The 15,686-nt window shown below is 44.9% G+C and overlaps 1 protein-coding gene and 1 long non-coding RNA gene across 5 annotated transcripts in view; one reads left to right on the top strand and one right to left on the bottom strand.

Annotated features, from left to right (window-relative positions):
- RECK (reversion inducing cysteine rich protein with kazal motifs) overlaps window positions 1–15,686 on the bottom strand; it is a 255,837-nt gene that overhangs the window by 144,495 nt on the left and 95,656 nt on the right. The gene's annotated exons all lie outside the window — the stretch shown is intronic.
- Window positions 1–15,686, top strand: part of LOC148511400 (uncharacterized) — a 72,220-nt gene that overhangs the window by 16,718 nt on the left and 39,816 nt on the right. Inside the window, exon 2 of one of the 2 annotated variants that reach the window (XR_015868737.1) lies at window positions 3,957–4,191. This is a non-coding gene — a long non-coding RNA (uncharacterized LOC148511400). Of the gene's footprint in view, window positions 1–1,620; window positions 4,192–15,686 lie in introns of those variants that run through there. The other variant, XR_015868736.1, reaches the window with a different exon arrangement.

The raw sequence follows: 15,686 nt of genomic DNA, 5'->3' as shown, positions 1-15,686 counted from the left end.
TTATAATTTTCGGAATTTGATGAATACCACAATTTCCACATCCCCATACTAATGTATGGGGAGTGTGGAAATTAACACAGGGGAACCTGTGCTAAGTGGCTACATGAATACCAAAATAACGTTATTTAAGGAAAATGTCCTTAAAAACGTTATTTTAGTGTTGATGAATAGGCCCCTGTCTCTGTGCCCCTCTGAAAAAACAGCAGAGGCAAGGGGGACACATGAACTAGGTTCCCTAGGTTCTGGAATCTTGGGAACCCAGTTCTTGTGTTAAATTTTGCCAGTTACTATGTGTGTTCCTTTGTGTTCCTGTGTCAAATTTTTGCCAGTTACTACAGTATGTAGCACATGAACCATTCATAGCATAAAATGACTGGTAAACCTAAATACTGCTAATAATGAATAGTCACTAGCTGAAAGGGCAAATATATATTTTAACAATTCTTAATTACCTTTAATAAAACATATAACAGCAGTAAACTAATGAATCATGTACATTTACTGATCTATATTTTCAAGGTTATAAACAATAAATTAGGGATTTCAGTAGTTATTTGGTGATCATCAGATAATCCACAATAATTGTTAAATCCTTCTAGGAACTCAGGAGGCAAGCATAACAGCCTTGAGACAAAACAGAATTGTCAGAGTTCAGCCGGAGATTGGCCGTCCCTTACCATCCCGCCGACTTCCTCTGACTTCCCGGGCAGTCAGGCGGCTAGTGCAGTGACGTGGAAGATGCTGAGCATTCTCCCTGATGCTGGTGTGTCAGGGCGGCCTGGTGCACGGGGATCGGAGTCTCCATCATGGGCGCCGCCATGACACTTCCTTCTCTAACTAGCCTTCCTTCCCTGACAGTCTGGCCGGTCAGCTGACGCTGTGGACCAATCAGTGGGCTTCCAGGGGTATACATCCGGCTCCTGTGTATCATGTAGTTGCCTGAACAACCATTGTCACTGCTAGTGTTACTAGTGGTCTCTCGTTCCAGGTTCCCTTGCTTCCAGTGATCTATCCCTGTGTGCAGCTATATCGTCCATCTCACCAGTGCTTTACCACTTCAGCCTGTGTGCAGCTATATCGTCCATCTCACCAGTGCTTAACCACCTACCAGTGCTTTACTACCTCAGCCTGTGTACAGTTATTTCGTGCATCTCATCTGTGTTACCACCTCGCCTGTGTGTAGTATACCTCCATTCCACCAGTGCGTTACCACCCCCGCCTGTGTGCAGTATACTATCCATTTCACCAGTGCTTTACCATCACAGCCTGAGTGTAGTTACATACCCATCTCTCCAGAGTCATCATCTCTGGCTGGTCCCAGCACCACTACCCACCTCATTACTGGACTCTGTGGTTCCTACCTACGTGCTACGTATTGCACCATGGTACACTCCTCCTGACCAGCAACCCAGTAGAGTGTGTCCGTAGTGCACACGTCCTTGTACCTCAAGTACTGTATCCCGAACTAGGGGTTCCACGCCTGTCCTCACGTGCCTCTTACTGGCACCGACCCTTTGGGCCACTAGTGTTCGTCTCTCCTTTTTTCCCGCAGGCTTTGGTCACCTAGTCAAAGGACTGCGACCTGCTTACGAGGTGCAGCTCAAGCCCATATCCCGATTGGTGGGGTCACTGGTGAACACCATCTCGTGGGTTAGATTCCGCACCTTTGACTAGGTCTCACCAACGACCAAGACCCGTGGATGCGGAGGTCGTACATTCAGGCCCCTCGCCTCTGTTTCCTCCCGCAGCCTCAGGCCTCAGCTTTCAGAAACCCGCCTCCCAGCGTGATAAGAATACTAGATAGAAGTGCAATTATTTTCTACTGATTCTCCTTGACCACTCCACCGTCTCTTGCAAATTCTTTACTCCATTGGTCTACGTGACACTGCTTTCTCTTGGCTGTCCTACTACCTCTCTGACCATGCTGTCTCTTCTATACTTGGCAACTCTCCCTGATTGTCAGGGAGACTCCTTGAAATAGTAGCAATCTCTCTGACTCCCTGGAGAGTCTAGTAATCTCCTTGATTGCACCTTACCCCCCATTATGTAGTTGTTATATACTTTGAAAAAAATAAGTAATTCAAATGGTATAATCAGTGCCATTTCTCTGCATTGGTTATAAGGCACAATAATCGCTATGTCTACATGCATTTTCATATACTGTTTCACATTGCCACTTATATGGAACCCCTTGTAAAACACAATATATGAGAAAACTCTGAAACTACCAGTATGTCTTCACCAACAAATAGTTCTTACAAACTGCTTTGGGGATCATTTACATTTGAATGTAAATCTGTTTTATAGCACAGCTCTCAGATGTAGTAGTACACGCCCACTTTAACTGTGCACTCATAGCTGTTGCTTTCACATTCTCTCTGAAATGCTTTTTCAAAATTAGGCAAGTATGGTCTCAATTCGTGACCTCTTCTCCTCTTCCTCCACCCGTCAGTGGTCTTCATGGCACTGTTCTTGGCACCCTTCTGTTTTCCCTTTATACATCCTTCCTCAGTGAGCTCATGAGTTCTTTTGGGGGACGATTTAAAAAATCATGTAGAGAGATAAAGTGGAGACAGATAACCAATTGGCTTCTGTTATTTTATAGGCTATGCTAGAAAAATTACAGTTAGAAGCTGATTGGTTGGTACTTTGGGGAAGATATATGTGGTAGGAATACAGAATACGGTTGCTGGAAACCATATTGTTGTGTGATTTTATAAATGTATAATGGTAATAGATATCTGTGTCAGACATTAGAAGGGATAGTTAGGTTGAAATGTATAAGTATATACATTGCACAAGGAGAACCCAAGGACAGGACAAAGTTCACTGTTTAAGTTAAGCAAATAGTGTCTTATTCCATCCAGATATGTGGCCATACATTATTAATCCTGGGTCAACAGTGTCTACCTGAGTACATACACTACACCCCTCATAAATAGTTAGATGTCCAACATTCATAGTTGAGGCAGCAGTGCCCCCTACTGTCTATTCTTTCCTCTTTCTTTTACTTATATTTCCTAACATGACCTTTCAACTTGTTAAACTGCTTATGCATGGGGGTGCCTTCCTATGTAAGAGGTAATCTGTCAGTATACAGTTAGCTTTTTGTCTATGCATGATGTATATGATCCCAGCTCCAAAGTGTTGGAGGAGAGGCTCCTGGAGAATTAAGCCATCTATGTCTTAAGTAGATCTGAAAAAGCAAGTTAAGTATTCGTCCTTTTACTTTGTAATAAATGTCTTTTTAACATATACTACTTGTGTGGCTTGATTAACTCTTTGTATTCAAATATAGTATTCTCGTTCCAACGAGAACAATGTATCAAAGCTTGAAGAGAGATAAAGGAGAAAGGTAAAACCAATAAGTTCTTAACTGTCATATTTCAAACAAAGGGGTAGAAGTTCTATGCCTCGGAGAGGGATAAAGTATCGACCAATCAGCTTCTAACTGTCATTTTACAGGTTGTTTGAAAAATGACATCAGCTGACTGGTTGTTATTTTATCTCTCTCCAAGGCTTAATACATCTACTCCATAGCCTGTAAAATGCAGTTAGAAGCTGATAGGTTGGTACTTTATCTCTTTCCACTTTGTCTCGCTCCAAGCTTTGATAATTATCCCTCTTGGTCCCCAATATAATCTCTATGCTGATGATACTAAAATCTATCTTCTCTTCCCTGACCTCTTCCCCTCTTTCCCAAAGCTGTCTCTCTGCTAGTTCCTCTTACAGAATATGTCACAGCAGTTTCTTTAACTAAACATATCAAAGACTGAGTACATCATCTTCCAACTCTCCTGAGGCCCCTTATCTCCCTCTTTTTCACTTCCTATTCATAAAATCATCATCTGTTCTATCCTTGAATCTCCACAACCAGGCCCTCTCCCAGTCTTTCCACTTCCACCTTTGTAATATCTACCAGATCAAATACTTTATTACCCTTTATTACCCTGTAGGCAACAAAGATCCTCATCCACTGACTGGTCATCTTTTGACTGGATTACTGCAACCTCCTCTTCTCTGGCATTCTTGACAAGACCCCAATCATTCTTCAACACTGCTGCTCGGTTTATTTTTCTTTCCAACCAAAGTACTTCTGCATCGCCTCTCCGCCAGGCTCCCCTTCCCATACAGAGCACAACTCATACTCACCTATGAACGGCTTCAGGTCAGCTGGACCTCGCCGGCGAGGTAAGTAATGATGAGTACCAGTGGTATATTTTGATTGTATCACTGTGATACTAAATAAAATATGCCGCTGGTATTTAGGATTGTTAATAAATGTGCCTTTAATTTGGAATTTGGGAAGTTAACTTAGCTGATAGGGGCTAGTCATTAGGGACAGCATCTTGTCTTTACTGTTTACCCAGTACCCTAAGAAAAAAATGGTTGCAGAAGCATTATTGGAGATTGGGGGTGGGAGCAGATTAAGCCTGTACTATTTTTCCTAGATACATTTTGAGGATAAAATCCCAGGACTGCCTCTGCCCCTAGTACAGGTTCTAAAGCCTGCAAGGGACCATCCATACCAATTCATACTTATTGATTGTTAAAGCAGTTTTCACTTGCCAATGTGTGAAGATAACATTCAGAACAGGATATTTTTTTGTAATGGTCTAATTTCCACCACTGTATTTTAAAACTTCGGTGCTAAAGTAAAAAATTTTTTGTAACCTTAACAACATGCACTATCAGTACAATAGATTGTATTAGTAAAAGTGCAATGCATGACTGGCACACCCCGGGAGGGATTTCCTGTGAGGCCATGCCACTTTTTGTTAGGCCATGCCTAATCCTCGATGCGGCTCCATCGCGTGAGGATAATACGGAGGGTGCACCGGGTGTCACCGGACCCGGTGACGCCCCCGGTGGTCTGTACAGTAAAGCCACAAGAGATCTGATGTCTGTATAGTAAAAACACCATAGATCTGGGGTCTGTATAGTTAAAATACCAGAGATCTAGAGTCTTGTATAGTGAAGACACAAATGATCTAGGGTTTGTACAGTAGTGCCACCAAAGATTTTCACTGTAACTACGCTAGAGATTGAGGACCTGCATTGTAAAGACCAAAGATTTGAAAAGCTGCATTTTATAGTGGCCTCTGGAACAGGGTTGCCATTATATTGTGTTTTGAATAATAGTCATTAGAATGGCCATTGTATTGTAGAGCTCACTAAAATGTTGCTAATATGTATAATGTTTAATAAGATGATATTTAAAGGAATATAATATCTAGAAGTCAGTAGACTGTTATCTGTATTAATGTTTAATTACCTGTTCTCTACATTGTATATTGTTTATTAATATGCTTGTGGTATATTGTCATTAAGATTATGTCTGTATTGCATCAGTCACTAGCATATTCTTCCTATTGTATATTTCATATTAAGCGTCTTTCTGTATTGTTGTCAGGAAGTCTCGAGAGATGCTGTCTTACCCAGTCTGCTGGCAATTCTGTCAGGTCCATGCTTGATCTCTTCAGTAAGCTTCACGGTACTTATCGGTTGCCCAGCTTCCTCCTTTGATGGCTGTGGGCGGTCCCGTCATCTTTGCTGACCACCGCACTGCCCTTAGGGGCACTCCCGGTCTCATCCCAGATTTAAAGGGGCAAAGTCACGTGACTCTGACGTCACCATGGCATCAGTTTCAAATCCCCACCCTAAATTCATAGCCTGTGACCCTGACCTTGGATCGTCGGACTATTCTTTTGCCTTGTAATTTTGTAGCACATTTGCATACTCCCAGTTGTCACATCCAAGAGGCAATTTGAGGGCTGTGATCTGTGGGTCCCTGGCAGCAAACCCAATACCACCTTGTGCGGTTCCTGGTGAAGACTGGTGGCCCATTAGTCTCCACGCCTGAACTCTGAAATCTAGAATGGACAGCGTAAACTTCTGCCTGAGGCATGATAATTGTATAGAAGTTCCTAGAATGCTGCCTAAATTGAATATAGAGATCCATAGAATGTTCTTTGTATTTTATATTAGTCACTTAGAATGCTCTCTGTTTTGTATAGAGTTTACTAGAAGGCTGTCTGCATTTTTTCTCAGTCAGTAGCATGCTGTCTGTAATTTATATTGTTTATTAAGCTGTTCTCTGTATTGCATATTATTTGTTACAGTGCTCTCTGCTGGGGCAAACGCAGTATTTTTTAGTGGGGTTCCATAAGGGTGTGGGCTGGCACACTGAGGGGGGTTACAGGGTGATTGAGGGCGGGGACATTGAAAGAGTTTCACGGAGGTTGAGAGCAGGACCACTGAGGGAGGGGTGACAGGGAGGTTGTGGGCAGGGACACTGAGTGTAGATTACAGGGGGGCCGAGGGCATGGAAACTAAGGGTGAGTTACAGGGAGGGTGAGAGCAGGGACACTGAGGGAGGGGTTACAGTGAGAATGATGGCAGAGATAGTAAGGAGGGGTTTACAGGTAGGTTGTGGGCAGGGTTACAGGGAGGGTGAGGGCGGGGACACTGAGGGGGGTTACAGGGAGGGTGAGGAGTGGGGACACTGAGGGGGGGTTACAGGGAGGCTGACGGCAGGGACACTGAGGGGAGTTACATACATATTTGTTTAAAACATATACACAGGTGCAGGGCCGGCAACAGAATTCTTGGGTACACTTGGATGTCTGGGGCCCCTAAACCTCCCCCCTCCCAGTGCCCCCTCCTTGACCCCTCCCCCACACACACATGCTGGGTCCACACACACATGCATACATACATATACTCACACATATATACACACATATACACACACATACACACACAAGCATACATACATATACACACACATAGATATACACACACATACACATATATACCCACATATATACAGTACACATACATACCAACATGTATATACACATATACACACATGCATACATACACACACACATAGATATACACACACACATACACATATATACCCACATATATACAGTACACATACATACACACATATACATACACACACATGCATACATACATATACACACACATAGATATACACACACACATACACATATATACCCACATATATACAGTACACACACATACACATATATATACACACATATATACACGTTAAAAACGACAATAACAGTCACTTACTTTCATGCATAGGTAGTGGACTGTCATGACACTTCGCTTTGTCCCTGCACTCTTCAGCTCGACCAGTCAGACCCAGAGTGTGCATGTGTGTTGAGGGAGTGTCAGGGGGTGCCGCGAGTGGGCTGGGGGGGTTGGAGGTGCCATGAGGGAGGGGGGGTAATACCCATTGTCCCCTATGCCGAGAAACCCTGGTCGTGACACAGAGAAGTTGAAGGAAGCAGATAGGACAGGTGAGGATCAAGAAAGAAGCAGGAGGGGTGAGGTGCTGGAGCTGAGTGCAGGGGAATGTGCGGCACAGGAGGAGGAGCACCAGCCCCTGCGTGACCTGGATTTGACTGGGGAAGGATGTCAGTGGGCAGGGCTTCGGCTGGACAGCTGCTGTCACAGTACAGCAGCTGTTTAAAGAGTTTTACTAGGTGCTGCTGCCCCATCTTTTTTCTCTCCCTGAACCTTGGGGCCCTTCTGATCCTTGGGGCCCATTATGGTTGTCCCCTTTGTCCCCCCTGTCGCCGGGCCTGCACAGGCGACATATTCTGGGGAACACAGAAAATTAAATGTATCCTTAGATTATCTAAATAATCTCCTTTATTTTATGCTTTGTGCCTCTGATTTCAGATGTTTAAAAAGTTTGTGCTCAGTACTGTTACAGTATTTCTCCTTGTTACTAGTGTGTTTGTCCCCACCTACCTCCTTTATATTGAATGGGAATCATGTCAGCAGGGACCATGCTGCCGTAATGAACAGACAGTCTACAAACTGTCAAACACAGTAGGGTAATTAATAACATTTCCAATGCTGGAAAATGAAGTCCACACACCTACCTTAGCTTTTGGTGGTTCCTCCTCTCCTTCATGGTCTAGGACTGTGGAGATGCAATTGTCTCATCGGGTCCGCGGCATCCTCCTTCTCCTGTAACAGCATGCTGCTCCTCCTCTGCACTTCAAGACAGTTCTACACAACAGCAGGTGCTAAGATATCATGCCGGCAACGTGACATCATCATGTCACATTCATTGAGTACCCAGTGAAAGGACAGCACAGCTGTGTTTAGAGTTGGGGGGAGGTGGACCTCTGAGGTGACTTTCCACAGGCTTTAGCAGTGGCCGCGTGGGGGGTAATGAGAGAAGCAAATGCTATAAGGCGGCTAAACTAATGGGTGGTCCGGTGACTACCCGGACCACCCTTTAGTTTCACCTATGCTGCTGATTGTGCAGAGACGGAGACAAGGCTGTCTCCATTTCTGAAAAAAAATTTGGTTGGTTAGTAGGGGTTTCTGGGTACTCAGAAAACAGGATTCCATAGGGGTCACTGGAGGCTTCAAGACAGTGGGGGGTATAGATTTTGCTAAGTGGAGCTGGCACTTTAAATTTTTTTGAGGTGTGACTAGCTCCGCCCCCTCTATACCCCCCTCCCCCCACAAGCCCAGTTTTAGGAAACTGTGCCTGAGGGGAGCTGAGAAAAAGACAAACAGAAGAGGAGGAGGCGAAGCAAGTACACAGAACATATGAAAAGGTTGAAATAACAGTAACATAACCAGAGAAATAAAAAAAAAAGTCTCTAACAGTCATAACATAACATGACCACAACCCTGGCAGGAAGGAACAGCGCTGGGAGGGCATCCAGTGTCCCCTATGGAATCGGAAAAAAGGATTTATTGGTAAGTACCAAAGACCTGTTTTCTCCTTCATCCATAGGGGACACAGGAGGCTTCAAGACAGTGGGGACGTCCCAGAGCTCCCATCACGGGCGGGAGAGCGCTGAGAACCCTGCAAAACAGACCAAAATGCGCTGCAGTGGCCACAAACATGTCGAATCCATAGAAACTAACAAGGTATGCCGGCCCAACCAAGTGGCCGCCCAGCAAAGAGATTTCCAAAGGAAACCCTGTGAGAAGCCACCCACGAGGAACCCACAGAGCGAGTGGAATGCACTGTAATGGAAGGCAGAGGCTCGCTAGATGAGGCCAGATACGCCTGTCTGATGGTCAGATGAATCCCGTAGCCAGACTCTGTTTGGATGCTGGCCAACCAGGACGAGCAGCATCATACAAAACAAATAGAGTGTCTGTTTTGCGTATGGCTGCAGTATGGCCTCTCCACATAAATACAAAGAGCCCTGACAACATCCAAGGATCTTTACGAAGGTGAATACAGTGGTAGAACCGGTACCACAATAGGTTGGTTGATGTGGAAAGCCGAAACCACCTTTGGAACAAAGTATATTCTTGTACAGAGTTCCGCTCTATCCTCGTGAAATACCAAATATGGAGGATGAAAGGATAGAGCTCCTAGTTCCGACACCCTCCTGGCTGAGGCCAGTATGAGAAGAAGTGTTACAGTACCATCCACAAAATATATTTCAACTCCAAAGGTTCGAACAGAGGAGACTGTAAAAAGGAAAGTACGAGATCCAAATCCCATGGAGTCTTAGAAGGAACAAAGGGAGGTTGTAACCGAATCACACCTTGTAGAAAAGTCTGTACCTCCGGTATCAAGGCCAACTTCTGAAAGTAAACCGTCAGAGCTGAAATTTGAACTTTCAGAGAACCCAACCACAGACTGGCTGAGAAACCTGCTTGCAGGAAATGCAGAAGTCTGGCTAGGTTGAATACTGTAGGAGGAGCCCCTCTACTTTCACACCATGAAACATAAGTCTTCCAAATATGGTGGTAATGTTTAGAAGTAACTTCCTTCCGAGCTCTAAGCATAGTAGGGATTACCCTGGATGGGATCACTTTACGTTTCAGGATGGCCCTTTCAACAGCCACGCCGTCAAATGTAGCCGCTCTAAATCTGGATAGACTAAAGGACCTTGTAGTAAGAGATCTACTCTCAGAGGATAGGGCTATGGATCATCGATTAATAGAAGTTGAAGATTGGAATACCAAGCTATGCAAGGCCAATCCGGAGCAACCAATAGATCCTTGGCCTTCTCCCTTTGATGCGTTGTAGAATTTGAGGGAGAAGAGGGAACGAAGGAAACAGATAGACAAATCAGAACTGCCATGGAGTTGACAGCACGTCCACTGCCACTGCCTCTGGGTCTCTTGTCCTAGAGCAGTAGAGAGGCAGTTAATGATTTTGTCTGGATGCCATGAGGTCGGCCTGTGGAAGACCCCACCATTGGACCAGCTGTTGAAAATCCTGCGGATGTAGTACCCATTCCCCTGGATGCATGTCCTGCCGGCTGAGGTAGTCTGCTTCCCAATTTTCTATGCCTGGAATGAAGATTGCCGAGATTGCCATTGCAAACTTTTCCACCCAGATTAGAATCCGGCTTACTTCTTTCATAGACACTCGACTTATGGTGCCACCTTGTCTGTTTAAGTATGCCACTGTCGTGGCATTGTCTGACTGGAGCCTGACTGCTCGGCTCTGCAACAGGTGATACGCTGTCTGAATCACGTAGAACACTGCCTGTAATTCCAATATGATTATCGGCAGATTCGCTTCCTGTGCTGTCCAGCAGCCTTGGAAGTGATGTTCCTGAATCACAGCCCCCCATCCTCTCAGATTCGCGCTCACGTCTGTGGTGAGAAGAGTCCAATCCCACACTCCGAATCTCTTTCCCTCCAATAGGTGTACCGAGATCAACCACCAGAGAAGGGAAGAGAATACCAAACTGTGAACCTCTGAAACGCCTGGTGAGGGATGTGAGGGAAGGAGTCCTTGATATCTAGAGATACCATAAATTTGCCTTCCTCTAGGCCTGCAATCACTGACTGAAGGGACTCCATCTTGAAGTTGAAAACTCTTAGGTAGGGATTGAGATCCTTCAACTTCATAATAGGTCTGACTGAACCGTCTGGCTTCGGAACTACAAAAAGAGTAAAAACCTTGTCCGGTCTGATGTCCTGGAACATGGACCACTACTCTGGCAGACAGAAGCTTGTCTGTAGCTTGCTGTAAAATGACACTCCTGTCATTGGAAACTGGCAAACCTGTAGTAAAAAACCGTGGAGTAGGTTGAAACTGAAAGTCAAGCTTGTATCCCCGATTGATGAAATCTCGGACCCAGTCATCTGTACTGGATTCCGTCCATATTTCTCTGAAGTCCCAGAGATGCGCTCCCACTCTGGGGTCCCCCAGGTGAGAGGGAAGCCCATCATGCACTAGGCTTGGTAGTGGAATTAACCTCCAGTTGAGTAGAGGTTGTTGTTGTGGCTCTGCCCCGACCTCTGGAACCACGGGAAGTAGATGGTCCTCCTCTGAAGCGACCATGTGAACGTCCCTGAGAAATCCACTTATCTAGTTTCTCTCCAACTAATACACTTCCCATGAATGTTTAAGCCACAGCGCCCTATGTGCTGAAATTGCCAGAGCTGAAGTTCTGAAGGCAATATTGCAAACGTCTTTTGATGCTTCTCCAATGTAAGTCGCAGCTTCACTTATATGCTCTGCTAATGGAATAAGTTCTTCCACTAGCAGCTGATTTCTCATTCCGTCAGCCAATTGTTTTGCCCAAAGCTCAATAGCTTTGCTAGTCCAGCAGCTTACAATCACAGGATGCAGAGTCACCGCTGCAGCTGTGTAAATGGACTTGAGAGTGTTTTCCAATCTCCTATCAGATGTGTCTTCAAAGACGTGGCTCCAGGAACTGGTAGCGTAGTCTTCTTAGACAGTCGCGATACTGATGGAGCTACTATAGGGGGAGTTTCACAAGACTTTCTGTTATCTGCCGGAAAAGGATAAAAAGATAATAACCACAGGGACATCTGAAATTTTTTATCCGGATGTTCCCAAGCTGACATTAGAAGAGAATCTAGCTCTTCTAAGACCGGAAAAGCAATAGCCTGTCTTTGTTTCTTTAGAAAGAAAGACTGCCAAACAGGACCTGTGTCTTCCTCTTGTATCTGCAATACCTGTCTGACTGCAGAAATAAAAGCCTCTATCCCCTCGCATACCAGTTCAGACTCCTCCTGGAGTTCTTTAGGTGAATTTTGAGCATATATGCCTTCTTCTAAAACTGGCATATTCTCCTCCTCCGAATAATCTGATTTTAAGGACTGAGGGCAACAGTCTCTTGTTTGAGAACTGAGGAGAGGATCCCGTAGTGGGAAAGAGTCATGGCCTTTTTAATCCCCTCCATGGATAATGCTAAGGACCTCGCCCATGCTGGTTCCTCTAGAGCCGCTGATCTGGAAGCCTCTCTTTCTTTTTGAGAAGCGTCCAGCTCAGCAGAGAGAGAGGACATAATGGATGTAACCTGCGCCGTCCCTGCAGATTGTTGTACAGTATTGCAATTGTCACACAATCGGGAGGTAGATGTCTGCCCTTGTGTAAACTTATCTCCACACTTTTTGCAGGTAAATAACTTTTGAGATGCTTTAGATCTGCCAGTCATGCTATATACAGACCCCACACAAACAACATAAAAGTGTAGTGAAAAAGGTCAAAAGAGGAAACTGAGATATAGAGAGTCAGGAGAGAGCTACACTTGCCCCAAACAATGCTCCTAGCAGTGCCAGAAACCACTAGGCATAGACAGAATAACCACTGATAATTAAGTAGGGCGCTCGGACCCCTAGATACACCCCTGGCTCTGTATTGTACATTGGTAATTAATATACTTGTTTGCAGGAATTACAAGAAAGGAAAAGAAATGTGTCTATTGTACGGCGCACAATAACAATTATTAAGATAAAAAAATCAATCTTTATTAGGTATACACTAAAATGTCCCATTATGGGACATGACCAGCGAAATAGAGGTTAAAAATTAGAAAAAAGGGGTAATGAATGTGACAAAAATTGAAAATTGTGAAATAAAATAATAGAATATCCTCACTGTGTGACCTCCTTCTAATTACTCAAATAAATCTGTTTTTGAAACTATAAGTTAAGTTGTCACTCTCTTGCTATGACTGGAGTAACAACAGGTGGTTGCATTTAATAGTTTCTCATTCCATGAGATACCTCCTATTGGGGTACTATCATGGCAACCGTCAGGTTAAAACTCCTTACTAATGTTAGATCCCGCAAATGTTTAATCCCTAATGGATCAATAATGGCAAGCCGCAGTCAATATTTAAAGTGCATATATGATTTAATATGCTGTACATATATAGAAGAGACTCAATCGCCCCATAGATTATATATGCCTAAGGTTACCACGTTTTTAACAGTGAATTTATGTTGATTATCAATATGTATTCACATGTTGTGGCCCATTATTTGTCACATTTATATTCACATTAAGATAATTATATTGTTACATTCAAGCGGGCTGTTTGCTTATACAGTATATAAGTATGATCTTGGTCTCTATCATACAAATATCCTCCTTACTTTGTATTCATTAATGTTGTTCCCCCTCTGTAATCACATGCTGCATCTTTACTCAATCTATATAGCGAGAGAGTTATATGAGAGTAACTTCAATATTTATGGGGTTACATAAAATATATTAGGAGCACCACATGGATGAACTTTAGAATGCTTTAGGTTTGCCCCAATATTAATTTTGCAACTGCTGTGGTTGAGTTCTAAAGCATTATGTGATTCTATTTTCCTTGTATTAGAACATTTCACATAAGTCCTGCTCAAAATACACGGCGCTGTTCCCAATGTGGCTTTTACAACTCTGGGCCTCTGGCGTACGCATAGCGTGAGCCCCAGCGAGTGGTGGCAGCTCCGTCTCTCCGGGGCTCACTACAAGATGGGGCGGCTGTCGATGTTGATCGACAGCTCGCCCCATTTTGTAGGCAGGTAGGGGGGGTGGCTGCACAAACGGAGGCATTCCCGAAGGAACGCCTGCCATTTGTGGGTGGTCCTACTGACATCACTCGTGATGTCAGTAGTGGACTTCCTGCTCTATTAGAGCGTTGAATTGAATTTCCCCCAATGGTTGCACCTTGTTTTTACTTCCTACCCCCTTCTATGATGGTGACCATCATCATCATCACATGTGCACACACTGGGTCCCTTCTTACCATTGTGGATGATGGAGTCCATCGATGCCTATAGCAGTGTCATATCCCCGTAGGCCCCACTTCCAATATCTCTCCACGTCCCCTGCAAAGCAGTGTCATAAACACCCTGAGCCCCCACTCCCCATATGTTTCTGCCTTCTTCCCTCCCCCAATAGCAGCCGTAACTAGACTTTTTGGTGCCCTGTGCCAGAAATAGCATTGGCGCCCCCCTCAATTTTCAAAGGGACATAATGCACCCAAAAAATGGGAATGGCCTCATGGGGAAGGGCCAGGGAAGAGATAGGGGAGGCCAGGAGATGCTGGGGATGAAATAAGAGGAAGCTACAAGTGAGAATTATAATAAACAGCGCCCCTGATCTGTGGTTCTCTGTGCCATGGCACCAGCCGCACTACCCTAGCTACAGCTCTGGTCCTCAGTCCTGAGCTTCCACACACCCTTGTCTCTGCCACCCTCCCATAACAGTGTCATCAGCCCCAACATATATCTGCCTCCCCCTCCCCACATACCAATATAATTAGCTCCCTGTGCCCCTACTCCCCATGTCTTTGTCTCACCCTCCCACAGCAGTGCCATCAGCCCCCACTCCCCATATGTATCTGTCTACCCCTCCCCCATAGCAGTATCATCAGCTCCCTGAGTCCCTACTCCCCATGTCTTTGTCTCGCCCTCTCACAGCAGTGCCATCAGCCCCCATTCCCCATATGTATATATCTCGCCCTCCCCCATAGCAGTATCATCTGCTCCCTGAGCCTCTACTCCTCTTGTCTTTGTCTCACCCTCTCACAGCAGTGCCATCAGCCCCCATTCCCCATATTATTATTATTATCTTTTATTTTTATGGCACCACAAGGGTTAAGCAGCGCCTTACAAAGTACATAAACATTTGAACAAAACGAGAAAACACTGACATACAGTACAAGATACTGCAGGACAAGTACATGGTATATAAACATTTGGAGTATAGAGTAGATAACGATGTAAGTAAAGGATGAAAAATACATGAGGTAAGAGGGCCCTGCTCGTGAGAGCTTACATTCTAAATGTATATATATCTCGCCCTCCCCATAGCAGTATCATCTGCTCCCTGAGCCTCTACTCGCCATGTCTTTGTTTCCCCCTCCCATAGTAGTGCCATCAGCCCCCACATGTATATATCTCCCCCTCCCCCATAGCAGTATCATCAGCTCCCTGAGTCCCTACTCCCCATGTCTTTGTCTCACCCTCTAACAACAGTGCCATCAGCCCCCATTCCCCATATGTATATATCTCGCCCTCCCCCATAGCAGTATCATCTGTTCACTGAGTCTCTACTCCCCATGTCTTTGTCTCCCCCTCCCATAGTAGTGCCATCAGCCTCCACATGTATATATCTTCCCCTCCCCATAGCAGTATCTTCAGCTCCCTGAGCCCCCACACCCATATGTCTTTGTCTCCCCTCTCATAGTAGTGCCATCAGCCCCCACTCCCCATATGTATATATCTCCACCTTCCCCATAGCAGTATCATCAGCTCCCTGAGCTTCTACTCCCCATTTCTTTGTCTCCCCCTCCCATAGTAGTGCCGTCAGCCCCCACTCCCCAAATGTATCTGACTCCCCCTTCCCACAACAGTAACATCAGCTCCCTGAGCCTCTACTCCCCATGTCTTTG

The sequence above is a fragment of the Taudactylus pleione genome, unplaced genomic scaffold, assembly GCF_031769625.1.
Source record: "Taudactylus pleione unplaced genomic scaffold, aTauple2 ptg000309l, whole genome shotgun sequence".
Classification (NCBI taxonomy): domain Eukaryota; kingdom Metazoa; phylum Chordata; class Amphibia; order Anura; family Myobatrachidae; genus Taudactylus; species Taudactylus pleione.
This window is presented reverse-complemented; position numbering and strand designations above follow the sequence as displayed.